Raw genomic sequence first — 15,824 nt, forward strand, 5'->3', positions numbered from 1 at the left:
TTACGGAACTCTTCTAATTCTATTTCTTTTTCCTGTTCTTTTCTGAGTTTGTAAATTCTTTTCTTTTCCCTTACATATTTCTTTCTCTTGTGTATCATGCAACTAATTTTTAACAAAAGTATCACAAAGACTATAACTATTAAAGGACACAGTATTTTGCCTAAAATTGAACTACCAATCTCTAAAAAACAGTTTTTGATTGCTGCAAATCTTTTGCTCAAACGTTCTGAAAAATGATCATCTTCCATAGGTTCTACCTCAGCATGTAATTCGGTAATATTCTTAATATACCATTCTATATTCTGGCTCTTGTCTGGAATATATGTACAGCAATGCTGGACAAGCAAAATTCCACAAACTCCTCCTTCTTTAGCTAGCAGAATGTCTAAAGCAAGACGGTCATGCATTACCATCGATCTCATGGCAATAGGTTTTGTGTTTACTAATTGAAATCCACTAGCAGTATCAGTAGACAATCTATCACCAATTGTAGACATTTTTCTGATTCTAACTGCATTCAGGGTTATTCCCACCATAGGTATTACTGCACCAAATATGTCACCCAAAATTTCTAAAAAGCTTTCCCTACTGAATCTGCTCAGATGATTGCTAATTTCAAATGAACCTTTTGCATTTCTATCTACATGGAAAATTTTGGGAAAAACTAAACAAACGTAGCAAATCCCATACCAGTGGTCTGGGAGATTGTAATAAGCTTTATTCCCACATACAAAATAAATTCCAGGAAAAATTGGATCTTTGCAAACTTTGAATCCTCATCCGCCTAAGATTTGATAAGTATCTTCACATTGACTAGCACCTACAAAGTAATTGTCAAATAACGTGTTATCTCTTCTAATACACACCTTACCACTAACAGGTTTATCCATGTGAATAGCAACATTCTTAATTCTACCATTGAGCTTTTCATCCTCAATCTGCCAAAACTTAGATTTGGTTTGTTTGAGCATCTCGTTTCGTTTATAAATTGCCCTTCTCTCTTCAACCATATTTAAGAAAGATTTTTCTTCCGATCTCAACTTGCATGTTAGATAGTTTCTGAAAGCATACTCATAAGTAAGTTTATTAGTTACTATGAAAAATTCCCTCATCTAATTAGCATGTTTTAGTTTATTCAGGCTATTGTCAGCTTTTAGATTAGCCAAAATCTCATCGTAGTTAGAGTAATAATACTCTAAACGACCTGCTCGATAAAACAAACTAGCTATTACGCTACAAGTGATGCCATAAATAAGAGGAAACATGTTATAGGTAACCCCTTCCGAAACAGAAGCAGGTAATTTCACACAAATGTAACAATCTTTCACATTCATCACCTTAACATATTCAGATAGAAGTCTTGAAAAGGTATTACTAGAAAAATCACCAACAGATCTATCTTGGTGGATCTCTGGTTTGTGCTCAATGACTTTGTTAGACTTGCCTACTACATCATGGTTATCTTGTTTAGCCACAACTTTACTAGTCATATTAGTTTTGTACGATTCTTTGTCAATTCCAAAAGGGAAAATGACAGCTAAGATTAACCAAACCAAAATTATTAGAACAACACAAATAGAAGACATTTTGCAACATCTTCTCAAAATAGACCATCTCGAATTGCTATTAGTAGAAGGCATCTTTACTTTGGAACAAGAGCCTTACAAAAAAAATTAAAAATTACTAAATATACACCCCCCTGTTTTTTTTTTTTTTTTAAAGTAAACCCTACTTTCTAACAGCTTTTCTTCGACCTTACGTCTTACATCAATGTGTTTTTCCAGCTAACACAATTTCTTCGACCTTGTGTCACCTAACACAATTTCTTTGACCTTTTGTCAAATACAAATTTTTCAACTTTGTATCAAAATAAAATCAATCATTGTCACTTGTGTCATCTAAATCTTCCTGACTACTGCTATTCACTTCCACTACTGGTGGGATGATTATATACGTCCACTCAGGTTACTTATACTTCTGATTAGGTTTTATCACTCTCTTTGCTCTACTGCTAATCACTTCTATTTTCTTTCCTTCTTGATTTTTCTTATCTGATTCTCCTTTCTGACTTGAGACTTCATTAACCTGCTCTTTTGATCTGTTCACTAATTTAAATTTTAGGCACTCATTTTCATCTGGCCAATGATCTCCTTTTCTTGATAATTTCTTCTTTGGTTCAGTAGGATTACTCTCTACTCTCCAAGCTCTTTTCCTTGATCTTTTCACTTTGGATTCATCATCACTTTCATCAGTTTCGCTTTCTGTGATATCAACTTTAGATTCAGGTACTTCTTTACTCGGCAGCTTCACTCTGTTAGGAACATCATCCTTATAGCTGGTACTTGGTAATTTGTCTTCTTCTTCTTCTTCAATTACTTCCAATCCACCAGTTTCAGAATCTTCCTTCCTTCTTTCAGAGCTTCCAATCTGCTTTTCAATACTCTCCTAATCTTGATTCACTTCTTGTTCAGACTCTTTTTCTGCTTCTTTTTCTAGCAGTTCTTCATCATTTTCAGAGTCTTGTATCACAATCTCTTCAATTTCTTCATTCAATGCCTTATTTTCCAGATGTCGACTTCCTTGTCGATCTTCAGGATCTGGATTTCTTTCAGGTTCTTCTTCAGAGTCTGAATCAGCTGTTGTGCCACCTTCGTCAGGATTTTCAGGTGGTGGCACACGAGTGGTGTGACTAGCATGAATCCATCTCTTCAATCCTTTACACTTTACTGCATTTGTTGTGACAAGTATCACCTGTCTTGCCTTCTGCCACCTGGGTACTAGGCAGTTTCTTCTTCGGTGTACTTTTGTCCTCACCCAGTCTCCGGGTAACAGATCATGAGCTTGTTCCTTCTCCTTTGTAATCACTTCAGTTCCCACCTGATGGAACACAGAAGTCACCACGTCAGATAGATTCTTGCAGTATTCCAATATGACGCTATCATTAATGCTCAATAGTTTGTCAACAGGAACAAATGCTTGTCTCATGACTCTGCCCATCAGTATTTCATGAGGGCTTAAACCTGTTTTTCTATCTGGAGTACTTCTCAAAGACATCAAAACAAGTGGAAGTGCACTGTCCACTTCATTCCTGTAGCTAGACACATTTTAGCTATCCTATTCTTTATTGTGCCATTCACTTGTTCAACAACACCTGATGCTTTTGGTCTGTAAGCACAGTGTAGCTTTTGTTTTATGTCCAGTGCTTCACAAATCAATTGTAACAATCTGTTTTCAAAATGTGTGCCACGATCAGTCTCGACCGTCACCGGAAATCCATACCTAGGTATGATTTCTCTTAAAAGCAATTTTGCCACAGTAACTGAATCATTGTGACGTGTTGGGAACGCTTCCACCCATCTTGAAAACAGACAAATTATCACCAGGACATATCTCAACTTATTATGGGGTGGCATGTCAATGAAATCAAGCTGTAATCTGGTAAAAGGACCACCCTCCCATCCTATGGTTCCCATGCTTACAACTGTTTTTCTGTTTGGATTAATCTGCTGGCAGATCAAGCATCTCTGACAAAATGATTCTGCAATCAGTCTAAATTTTGGATTGTACCATGTCTGCCTAAACAACCTAATCATTGAATCTCTTCCTAAATGTCCTGGACCATGATACATTCGTGCCATGTCAGCAATCATGCAATCTGGCATTACTCGTCTGTCATCTTTGTAAACCCAAATCTCATCTTCTTCTCGCTGTCTGCAACCTGCTTTTAACCATGTGTCTTTTTCCTCATCGTCTGCCTCATCTTGTAAATCTTTTACTCCTTGCCATGTCTCAACTACAGTTGTTAGCATAAGTGAGTTCAAAACATGTTCATTGTCTTTTTCCCGATTAATGGACATATTTTTCTTTGCGCAAAATTTAGCAATTTCATCAGCATATGCATTTCCTTTTGTCATGTAATCGTCACCTTTCTTGTGAGCTGTGCATTTTACCACAGCAATTTTCTCTGGTAGCTGAATACCATCGATCAACCTTTTGATCAATTGTGCATTCATGATAGGAGTTCCCGCAGAAGTTAAATAACCTCTTTGAGATCAGAGCTGGCCACAGTCATGGACTACACCATATCCATACTGACTATCAGTCACTATGGTAACTTTTAACTCTTTTGCTCTTTCACATGCACGAATTAAAGCAATCAATTCTGCTACTTGAGCTGAATGAATTCCTTTGAGACAAGATGCTTCAACTACATCTGCAACTGTACACACAGAGTATGCTGCGCTCAGAACACCTTCATCTGTTCTTAAGCATGAACCATCAACAAAATAAACATAATCTGATTCGGATAATGGGACATCTTTAATGTCCTGCCTAGGTTTGGTGCAATATTCTAAAACATCTAAGCATTCATGATCAATATCATTTTCATTTCTGATTTCTGTTACAGTACCATCAGGCAATAATGTGGAAGGATTTAAATTCACACATCTCGCAATCGAAACGTTATCTGATCCCAGAATAACTTTTTCATATTTTGTTAGCCTGTTACTTGTCAAATGCTGTGTTTTGCTTCTGGTCAGGAGAATTTCAACTGAATGGGGTACATATACTTTTACAGGGAACCCCATTATTATCCCTTCACTTTGTTCCAAACTTACACTTGTTGCAGCTACTGCTTTTAAGCATTCTGGTAATGCTTTTGCAACAGGATCAAGAACAGCTGAGAAATATGCTATTGGCTTTCTCAGTCTTCCATGTCTTTGAATCAGGACTGATAATGCACATCCTTCCCTTTCACTGCAATACAGCTCAAATTCCTTTTCATAGTCTGGCATTCCCAATGCTGGAGCTTCACATAAACTTCTTTTTAACTGTTCAAAAGCTTCCAACTCAGTTTCTGTTAGGGTAATCGGGTCTTTTATGTCTGCTTTTGTTAGTCTCTGCAATGGCTTTGCAATTACTGAAAATCCACTAATCCATTGATGACAATAACCTACCATTCCTAGAACCATTCTGACCTGTCTCTGTGTTTTTGGAGGTTGCATTCCCTGAATCATTTTTATTCTCTCAATTGTCACTTGCCTGATTCCTTTTGCGATTCTGTGACCAAGATATTTTACCTCTTGTTTGCAAAACTGTAATTTTGCAGGAGACACTTTGGGGCCGATTCCGATCCTGGAAAAACGCTGTACAAATCGTGGTATGGAGCGTTTTCCCCATACAACTCGTACTTGTAAGGAGGCCCCTACAAGCTAGGAAGTACGATCCGTACAAATAGACGCACTCCATACAAATTGTAAAAAAGACCATACAACTCGTATATACAAGCTATTCCGATTCGGATTGCTCTGTACACGACGTTCCCATGTATTCCCGGTAGTAGTTTACAACCAGGCAAGTACGATTCGTACAAACGGCACTCCGTACGGCTCTTTTTTTACAAGAGCCAAAAAGTGCTGGAAAAACCTTGTATGCCCCGAAAACAGTACGAGACAGACCCCCTCATGTACGTGACGTACACCCCATGAATACAGGGGTACGGTGCGTATGTACGGTGCTTGCGGATGACTCGGAAAGTGGGGTACTGTGCGTACATATGCGATGAAGGGGTACTTGTCGTGTACGCACCGTACAAGCACCGTACCCCAAAATCACGTACGTACACACCGTACCCTAAAATCACGTATGTACCCCAAAATCGCATGTGTACGCACCGTACCCCAAAATCGCGTACGTACGCACCGTACCCCAAAATCGCGTATGTACCCAGAAATTGCGTATGTACGCACCGTACCCCAAAATCGCGTACGTACGCACCGTACCCCAAAATCACGTTGGTACCCCAAAATCGCATGTGTACGCACCGTACCCCAAAATCGCGTACGTACGCACCGTACCCCAAAATTGCGTACGTACGGTGCGTACATGCGTGATGTTGGGGTACGCACCATACACACGCCTCGCATGTGGGGGGACCCCTGTACGCCTCATACCCCTATACGACCCGTACCCCGGTATGAGTCATACCCCCAGAACGAGTCATACCAGAGTACGAGGCATATAGGGGTTCGCTTCGTTGCCCGGTACGAGTCATTCACCATATACAGACCATTCTCCATACAAATCGTATGCTGACAACCCGGTACGAATCGTACTTGACGGGTTGGACAGCCTTTTTACAAATTGTATGGTCTTTTTTACAAGTCCGTGTCGTACAGCTTTTCCCGATCCAATTTGTAAGGATCGGGCCGATCTGTATGTATTTTTCCCATACGAATCGTACTACACGGGTTGGAAGTGACTTTTACAATTTGTATGGAAAAAAATACAAATCCTATTTGTATGGAAAATAAAAATCCAGGATCAGAATCGGCCCCTTTATGTCCCTCATCTGCCAAATGATTCAAAAGAGTAATGGTATCTGTAACACAGTTATCTCGTGTTTTTGCAGCCACAAGAAGATCATCAATATACTGCACTAATGTTGATTTTCCAGGTAAATCTAGATTTTCCAAGGATTTCTTTAGCAACTGATTAAAAATAGATGGACTCTCTGTATATCCTTGAGGAAAACAACACCATGCTAGGATACGCTCTTGGAACCTGAACGCAAAAATTTGTTGGCTGTCTGGATGCAATGGAACAGTAAAGAATGCATTACAAAGATCTATAACTGTATACCATTCTGCATCATGCGGAATCTGATAAAGAATTACCGCTGGGTTTGGTACAACTGGGCAACATGGAACAACAATTTGATTAACCTTTCTCAGATCTTGAACAATCCTGAAAGTTCCGTTTGGCTTTTTAATTCCCATAATCGGTGAATTACATTAACTGCTTTCAATTTCTTTTAAAACACCTTGTTTTATGAATTTGTCAATTACAGGTATGACACCTTCAATAACTTCTGCTTTCATTTTATACTGAGGAATGTTTGGATGATCTGCTCCTTGCTTTACTGTTATGTTATTTTTACTGGGTCTACATTTTTCATCAAACCCATTTTATCTCCAGTCAAATCCCACATTTTAGCATTAACTGTTTCTTTTAATTCTTCAGGTAGATTATTTTTGTCAAATGCAGGAAATAATTTACTTTCTTCTGCTTCAACCATTAACATTGTTAACCTGTAAAGCCCATCTTCTTCTTGTGCTTGGAGCTCAATACCATCCGGTGAGCAATATATTTTACAGTTCATCTTGCAAAGGATGTCCCTCCCTAACAAGTTTACAGGACAGCTATTACAAACTACAAATCTGTGTTTGTCTTTAAATTTGCCAATTTCAACTTTAACTGGTTCTGTTAAATCTGTTTTAATTTGTTGATTAGCTACGCCAACTACTTGGATCGTGTCCCCAGAGAGAGGTAGGTTTTCTATTTCCACTGATCTAACAGTAGAACGGGTAGCACCTGTGTCCACTAGAAAAGTGATTTCTACATCATTCACTTTACCATTTACAAATGGACCAGACTGATCTACCTCAAGAGTCGCTCCAAGCACACACTCTTCCTCCTCTCTCAGGCACCGTCATAAGTAATCCTCAGAATCACTCCCTCCATTTTCTTTCAACCAATATTGTTGAGAAACATTTGACACATTCACTCTTGGCGGTCTTTTTACCTGTTCACCTCTGCAGAATCCTGTTTCTGTACTGTATCTCTGCACATTTACACAGTTTGGAAGTGGCGGTTGTGGAATCTGACTTTGCTGAATCACTACCTGTCGCTGTAGCTGTTGCTGCTGATTTATCTCATTCTGCATCTGTGGATTTAATGATGCATTTTTAAAATTTCTGGGCGGATTCTTACATTCGCGCTTCCAGTGTCCAATTTCGCCGCAATTAAAACATGGGAGTTTCTGCTTTAACTCTTCAATATTTCCTATCAATTTTGTCTTATTAAAATTACCTTTAAATTTCCCTTCATTCTGATGAACATTTTTGTTTTCTAAAGTTGCTATTTGTTGTTCAGCCACTTTTACCTGTGCCCACATAGCTTTTTCTTTTAGCTTCTTCTGTTTGGCATCTATTTCATCACTGCAATACTTTGCCTTCCTCAAGATGTCATCTACTGAGAGTGATTGCCAGCCAACTATTCCAGATCTAATCATTTCACCAATCTCAGGTCTTAAGCCATAAACAAATCTGTATATGAAGTGGCTCATATCCTTCTCACTCAATTTTTCATAACCACTGTATTATTTAAATACCAGCAGTAATCTTTCATAGAATGAATGTACTGATTCTTTTGGCTCTTGATTTGTTCTATCTATTTTAACCCAATCTACTTCTTTTGGGGGAATCTTGTTTTTCAACCACACAATTACTTTTTCGTACAGATTCATAACATCTGCTGAAGGAGCACCTGTTACGCTATCTCTGGTAGGTTCATCTTTGGGCCAATCTATAGAAATTTTACATTCTGTCCAAAGATCTGATGGGACAACAATGTCAAAGAAACCATCAAGATCAATCCACAGAACTTTTGAAACCTTAACAAATCTGTCTACCTGTCGATACAATTCCACAGCTTTTTCTCTCAGCCGAGGAAAATCATTTGTGAACAGTAAAATGTCCTGTCTTGTCCATGGAACATGCACATACCCTCCTCCAGCTATTTCTCTCATTGGCAACTCATTCGCTACTTCTCCTCTTTCTCTTCTTTCTTCCTCTCTTTTCTTTGTCCATTTTAAACTCCATTTACTTAATTCACCCAATCTTTTTAGAAATACAATTAATTCTTTTATATGAATAATTCTTCCTGTGGTATTCATGTTTTCAATGTCTTTCTCGGAGAAATCCACTCTGTAATGTTTCTGCACATTTTTCTGTCTACTCAAATCAACTTCTAATTCTGCAGCCATTTCTTCTAATTGGTCATACTTGGTTTTCGTTTTCCATTGTATGCTTGTGCAAATAAACAATAATTCATCATCCTGATATAGCTTTAAACTGTCAGGTCCAATTGTGCCAATGATTAATTCCTCCAAACCAGCTTTCAACTTTGCAACATCAAGTAATTTAAATTCTGGGGTCTGTGGGGTTTGCGTTAAATCTATTTTATTTATGCTCTTTTCTGGAGTTCCAGAATCAGATTCTGCACCAGTTGGAGTTTTATTTGTCAAACTTTGATTAAAAGTTAAATCGGGCATCATTGTTTTCTCTCGGTGAATTTCTGATAAATCGGAATAAAATTTTTCAGCCACTTTTTGAATTTCTGCATTTAATGGAACAGTTAAAGCCGAATGTCTAACTTCTCTTTGATCAAATACTGGAAGAACAGGTCCAATCGTTACTGGTACTGTTACTACTTCGATACTTTTAGTTAACTGCTGTATTAATTCATCTTTTGATCGGAAATATTCTGAGGTATTTAGTATATCCTCACATCTGTCTGTTCTCATTACATTTCTTGGGGTTTCATTTCTCTGTACTGGGGTTTCAGCATAATTTCTATTTTCTCCAGATACACTAGAATTAGTTCTTGTTTCTACTCTTTCGGGAGTTTTTTCATTATTCTGATTTAATCTGGGTGGTGTCTCATCAATAATTTCTCTAGGAGGAGCACTTGGGGAAGTTCCTGGTGGAATTCTCGGGGAAGACCATGAACAAACTGGTTGATAAGGTGGCGGCCGTTTCAGTTTTGTGATATAAATCTCTTCTAAAACCGCGTCTTCAAATTCACTTTCTTCACCAATATTATTTTTCTTTTGAGCATTCTCTTGACCAGTTGCCTCACCAAATCTCGCTGGATACAGACCATCACACATGTCTGCACGTCTCCATCGACGCATTCTATCCTCATGAGTTTCCCAATTAATGTCTAATCTTGTACCTTTTGTTCCACCTCTGCTTTCTCGTTCTAATTCAAACATCTCATCCTCCCATTCAGCTAAAGCCTCAAATGGAGTAGGTCTAGGCTTTGGTACAAGAGTCATCATTTTTTCTCTCAAGTTTTTCAAAACCTTAATGTTAAATGACCCATCTTCCGGCCATGCTAATACACCATCATTTTTGGTATATTCCATCCAATTCTCCATCCAAAGACAAGTATGATAACCATATTCACCTAACATATAAGCTGCGGGTGTTTTGTACTTATGAAGTAATCTTACACCTCGCGTTTCAATTTTCTTGTCCGGTTTCAATATATTTTTCAATTTCTGAAACCATGAAAGCTTCTTTTTCTCTTTCATGTAATAATAATCCATGTTTTAAAACAATTCCGCTTGCTTAGTAATAGATCGTAACTATTTCCTGTTGTTCCGCAAAATCAACCAATCCGTGCGCGAAACTCACCAACAAGCCAATCAGGTTAAGCTTCATCACTATTTTGCTCAACCAATAGAATTACTGCTTTTCAGGATAAGCCAATCAGCTGCAAGCCTGCCTAGTCACATGAGCCAATCAGTGCGCGAATACTGTGACGTATGCTAGCCAATCACAGCACGACACTAGTGACGTACTCTGCCGCTGCAGCTTCTCTGTCCTCGCTCCGCTCTGCCAATGACACCTCCTTTACAAAATATTTTCACAGAGCCATTTTTACAGATCTTTTCAATGGAATTCAGTTAGTAACTACACAAAAACAAACCATTTGTCTGTTTCGCTAAAATAAAGTGATAGCCTTTTCAATCATTCAGGTATTCTTTTGCGTGGAATAGACGACACTATTCTCACTGAATATTTAGTTTTGTTGATAAAGTAAGGCTACTCTACCCTTCTAACAAGTAATAACGAACTTGTTTCTCTCTGAATGCACATATAGTGATAATTCAAAGTTTCACTCGATCGTATATTACAAAATCATTTACGCGCATTCAAACAGAAAAATCCCTAACCATGCATACATGAATCTTGGTAGGACTTTAACCAACCATAGAAATCCTCATTCGCCAGTAAGATAGACGACGCTTCCTTACCCTTCACTCAAGCTTGGATAAATTCTACTACTCTTTTCACAGTGAGTTTTAAAACAGGACAGGTGTCCCTGTACTCGAAAGCTACGATTTCATAGACAATCCTCGCTATACATTCTACCTTACACACTCTAGATCCCTAAACTTGTGCTGTACGTCCACAACACTAGTGATATATGACAATGCCACTATTTTGAAACAGAACAAATGCACTGTGCAACTTCACCTGTTACACTACACTTTATTTTGCCGGCATACCAGGAATTTTCACACTGCTAGAAAAAACCTTTCGACTACATATAACAACTAGACAAACTTAACATGTTTTAGTCAACAATCCTATGTATTTACCATGTAGCATGTCCGTTACCATAGTAACCGTAAATCTGCTACCAAGAATTTGATCCAGCGCTCCTAATGAAAAACTGTCTCACCAACAATACCTATCTCCACAATACTCACCATTAATCATAAATCACTTACCAAGGCCCATAAAACAACGAGACAATTTTTTGAGCGACTGAATCATGTAACCTAATTAATCTGAACTATTCACAAAACTATTTACATATTTATATACAACTGCAGGATAACTTTTCTTACCATGGTTTTAATCATATAACATTTTAATTAAGTCACTAAGGCAAATGGATCAACTAATGGTAACTAGACCATGAATAAACAAGACCAGCTTGTCGTTTCAAAATCTAATTTTATTTACTTTATTATTCAAAGAAGGAGCATTTTCGATTATAAATCTTTATGTATTAGCAATATGAAAGCAGCATTTTATTAAGGAAGTAACTCATTAGACTGACATTTCAAAGGCAAATCAGTTAGCATGTATTAAAGCAAAATAAAGTTTCCATTCCCTAAATTCTTTTTTTCCTGTCCAAAACTCGCTCCACCTAAAAGAATAATCATTAAAGACTGCTGTCCTTATGTCCGCCAAAGAGTCCAACAGCACGTCACGCCCTTCAGGAATCGGAAAGCGAGAAGCGCCCTCCTGCCCATGGTGCCAGGTTTTATACCTTTCTAACTAGCTAATATCCTCAAAATTGTACACTTTTCTTTGCCATCCAGAGTTTTCATTGGTTGACTTATGTCAGTTCATATTGTGTCATCACCGTTTTCAATCCAAAATCGGGCTTTTCTTTAGCCCTATTGTCCTTTGCTTTCGTGTCATTTTGCTTCCTCGGGAATGTAACATTTCACTCGAGTTACAGTTCATGACTTCCTTGCCTTGGCAATCTTGCCGCTTCCTGTCCTTGAGTCTTTCTCTCCTAGAGCACGTTTAGCACAACTTAATAAACTGCATTTTCTGACAAAACTGTCGATGTGGTAAAAGTTTCCACTTCTGTGCAAGGCTCTTTTCTGGACAGATTTCAAAATGCCATCTTTATACAGGCCTTAGGCCTCACTCGGAAACTATTATTCAAACAAACACAAAACATTAATTAATTAGAGAATTGAGACCCATTCTGTTTCCCACCCCCTTTGCTAATTATTAATCCATTAATTTATATTACCTGGCTGTGCACAGAAAGCAGCATTTATATCTACCTTCTTCTTTTAGGCCGCAGAATTCTCCACAAACTTTTGCCACAGAAAAGACATAACATAAGCACACAAATAAGCACATGCCATTAGTTATACAGTCGCATTTAATACTGACAAAGACAATAGACAAGGTTAGTTTATTATTTTCAACTCACTTGCAAATGCAACAAAGAGCACATAAGTTAGTCCCTCATGTTTCTGTGTAGATGCATTTTTAAAACTAAGTTGATTAATACTTTTGTCACATGCTTGTTAATACGGTTACAGTTTTTCTGGAAGTTTAACTTTGCGAGTTTGAACGAAATTTCATTCAGTACCTCGCTCCATCAGCGCTCTTTGCACCTGTGTTTCTGGGGTAACGTGTGGAGTTCCTGCACTCCTTGCGTGTCCTTGTACAGTGCTGGGCTGTGCTGTCATGGTGTGCTTGGCACTTGTTGGCGGCAACAGCTGCTGTGCACTCCGCAGTCACTGTGGTGCTAACTTGCGTGGTGTCTGTGCACTGTCCTTTGCCCCATGATTGCTGGTGTGTGACTAGTTGCACTTGGCAGTCTCTGTCCTGTGTTGTTGTGTGATGGCTTGGCTTCTTTCTGGCCTGGCATCTCTTCCTCGTACTTCTTTGGGCACTTTGCAGTCCCCACTGTTAGTGGTTGCCTTTCTTTCTGTTTGGGTGCAATATTAGGAATGGCCACACAATGGCAGTGTCTTCTTTCTCTCACGATGCACGAGCCTCGGCATGTTCTCACCACTGCAGGCCTTGTGCACCCTTCTATCTCTGTCCCTGACTCATCCGGGCCTGCCTCGGGACTCCTGAAGTCACTTTGGCTGCGGGTGAGACACTGCTTCCAACGGCTGCCGGATTCCAAGGAGACCGTCACTTCCCCACAGTGAGTCTTTTATTATTTTCTCTACCTGGGCGTTGCAGGAGGGCACTGTGCAAGGTCGCTGCCCTCCTTCTCAGCTCTCTCGCCCCTCTGTCCTCCAGTTCTCCCTCTCCCCGCTGGACGCCTTTGCCGCTTTTACGGGCAACTGGTCACTGTCTCTAGACTACGAGGTGGGGGGTGACTGCTCCTCTCGACTGCGGGTGGGCTCCGCTTTAGTTCTTTGCTCAGGGCATCGTTCTGACAGGGCTCCGCAGCTCCATACCCCCTGCGGGCCTTGGTGTGACACCTTTCCACTACCGCAAGTCTTCTTGCAGCTGCGGGCTGCACCATACTGCTTCTTCCGCTAACGGCCGCTTCTGCCCTCACTACAGGCCGCGCGGGCCTCACGCTTCACCTCTTCCCGTCACCACTGTCGCGTAGGAGGGGCACAGTTCATTTGCGGGTCGCAGGCCTTCGCACCATGCTTGTGCCATCTCCTCCCATGTTGCGCAGGGAGGGGAAAGTTCGCGCTGCACCCGGGGTTGCTTCATTCACTTAGAGCCCTGGGCACGTATTGTTTCTTCCGACGGGGACTGCCTCACCTTCTCCTCCCGCCGTGGCTTTGTTTCCCACTCGCTGCGCGGGATGGGGACAGTCACTGCTGCTCTCAGAGCTCGTTAGCTCGCGCAGTCTCTCCCGGCAGTTGCGGGTGGGCACCGCTTGGTGTGTGAGTGTCCAGCAGCCCTCTGCCTGCTACGGACGCTTTCTTGAGGGATACTCGCCCCGCCACCGCAGCTTCAGTCCTACGCTGCACGGCGAGGGTCGGGGTCGCTGCATGCAGGCCGCGGGTGGGCTCCGCTGGCCTTGCTTCATATGTGTGCCACCCCTCTTGCACCGGCTCACCTTCGGCCTGCGGGCCTCTTCCGGTGGGGTCACCCTGCTGCGGCCGACTCCGGTGGGCTCCGGTTGGTCTCTTCTTTCCGGGCACAATTGCGGCCGGTGCAGGTGGGCTCTGGCCGGTCCGCTTCTTCTGCTAGGCGTGAGAGGTGCGGGGTAGGCTCCCGGTCACCTCTTCATAGGCATCCAGGCCCGGTGCAAGGCACATGCCCTGCGGGCCTCACGGCAGGGCTGGCGCGGATTCTGCAGGGGAGGGGGGGCGCGACATCACCCAACAGCTCTCTCCTCTTCCCCCATGATTTTTTTCCATGTGGCTGTGGCATGCTGGGCACAGCTCCGCCTCGTCGCCATTGTAGGGTTTTTGGTGAGGGCGCTAGGCTCTCATTCTGTAGATAGGTAAATGAGACACAGAGACAGTGGCTGGGGATGGGAAATGGGCCCTGAGCACGTGCGCTCAGCCCCTTTTATTGGCCAGGGTCATCTGACCTATGACGGTGGGTGGGTGTTAGGTGTGCTCATTACAAAAGAACTTAGACACTAGACCGTGTCTCATGTTACTACATCTTCCAGGCTACCAGGTTCCTCAGCTGCTCTTCCACTACTGCTACTGCGGCTGTTGGAAAGGCATAAGTTGAAGTGGTCACCGCCTACCCCCACTGCCCCCTGCTGCAGACTGAGCAGGGCACTCCAAGTCCCCACAACCCGCCCCCCGACCTAGCTGGGCTGCTTCAGTGGAGACCTCAGGGCACACACTCTGCAGCGGCTTACTAAAGCTGCCACACTCATGCCATACACCACGCCAGCAGCTCTTTGGCCAGAGGAGCCGGAGAAACTGGAGAGGCGAGAGCCAAGGTGGTGCACCATAAGTGGTGCGCTCTGACACCCCTGCCGGCACTGACCCGCAGTGCCTGCTTACCCGATGTCAGTTTCTCCATGCTACCCTCTTCCCTCTGGCTCTCGTCACACCGGCTCTGAATGGCAGCGGTGGTTAGCAGCGGCTCAACACTCTGCGGCTTGACTACCTTCGGCGCTTCCGCCACTTCCGGATCCGGATCACCAGTAGGAGAGAGGTGACATCATAAGGCCAGAGCTAAATTGTCTTTCCACTGGATGAAGCTGCGAGGATTGGCTGAAGTGTCTCCTAATGAGCAGTACTCAATCAAATTTATGACCCGAGTGGGGCATAGAGGTGTAGAGCTGATGCAATGAGGTATTTAACTCTTACATAAAAGCAATTGTTAATTCAGCATTGGAGCGTGAGAACAAAATTATGTTTCCGAATGTTTATGTTACTTCTTCATTCTAATTCTCTCCCATTTCAAAGTGTTGCATTTACAAACATCCACAAAACAATGTTCCAAACACTTTCAAATAAGTATCTCTGGCCTTGGTGTGGTTCAAAGTATTTCAATACATGCATGTTGTACATGGCCCTTCTTATGGGAAATTACCCCCAAACTTGTTGGTTTTTCCTCATAGTCTTTGCTGACTGTCTCCGTATGACCTTAAGGATCGGGTCACCTTCTCACTGTACTGCAGAAGGAAGGTGCACACGCTTGCCTCGCACACTCCAAGAAGGGGGCTGCATGCGCAATGGGTTCAGGTGCCATACTCTGTGCGCACCG

Source organism: Lissotriton helveticus, chromosome 5_1 (genome assembly GCF_964261635.1).
Source record: "Lissotriton helveticus chromosome 5_1, aLisHel1.1, whole genome shotgun sequence".
Lineage (NCBI taxonomy): Eukaryota > Metazoa > Chordata > Amphibia > Caudata > Salamandridae > Lissotriton > Lissotriton helveticus.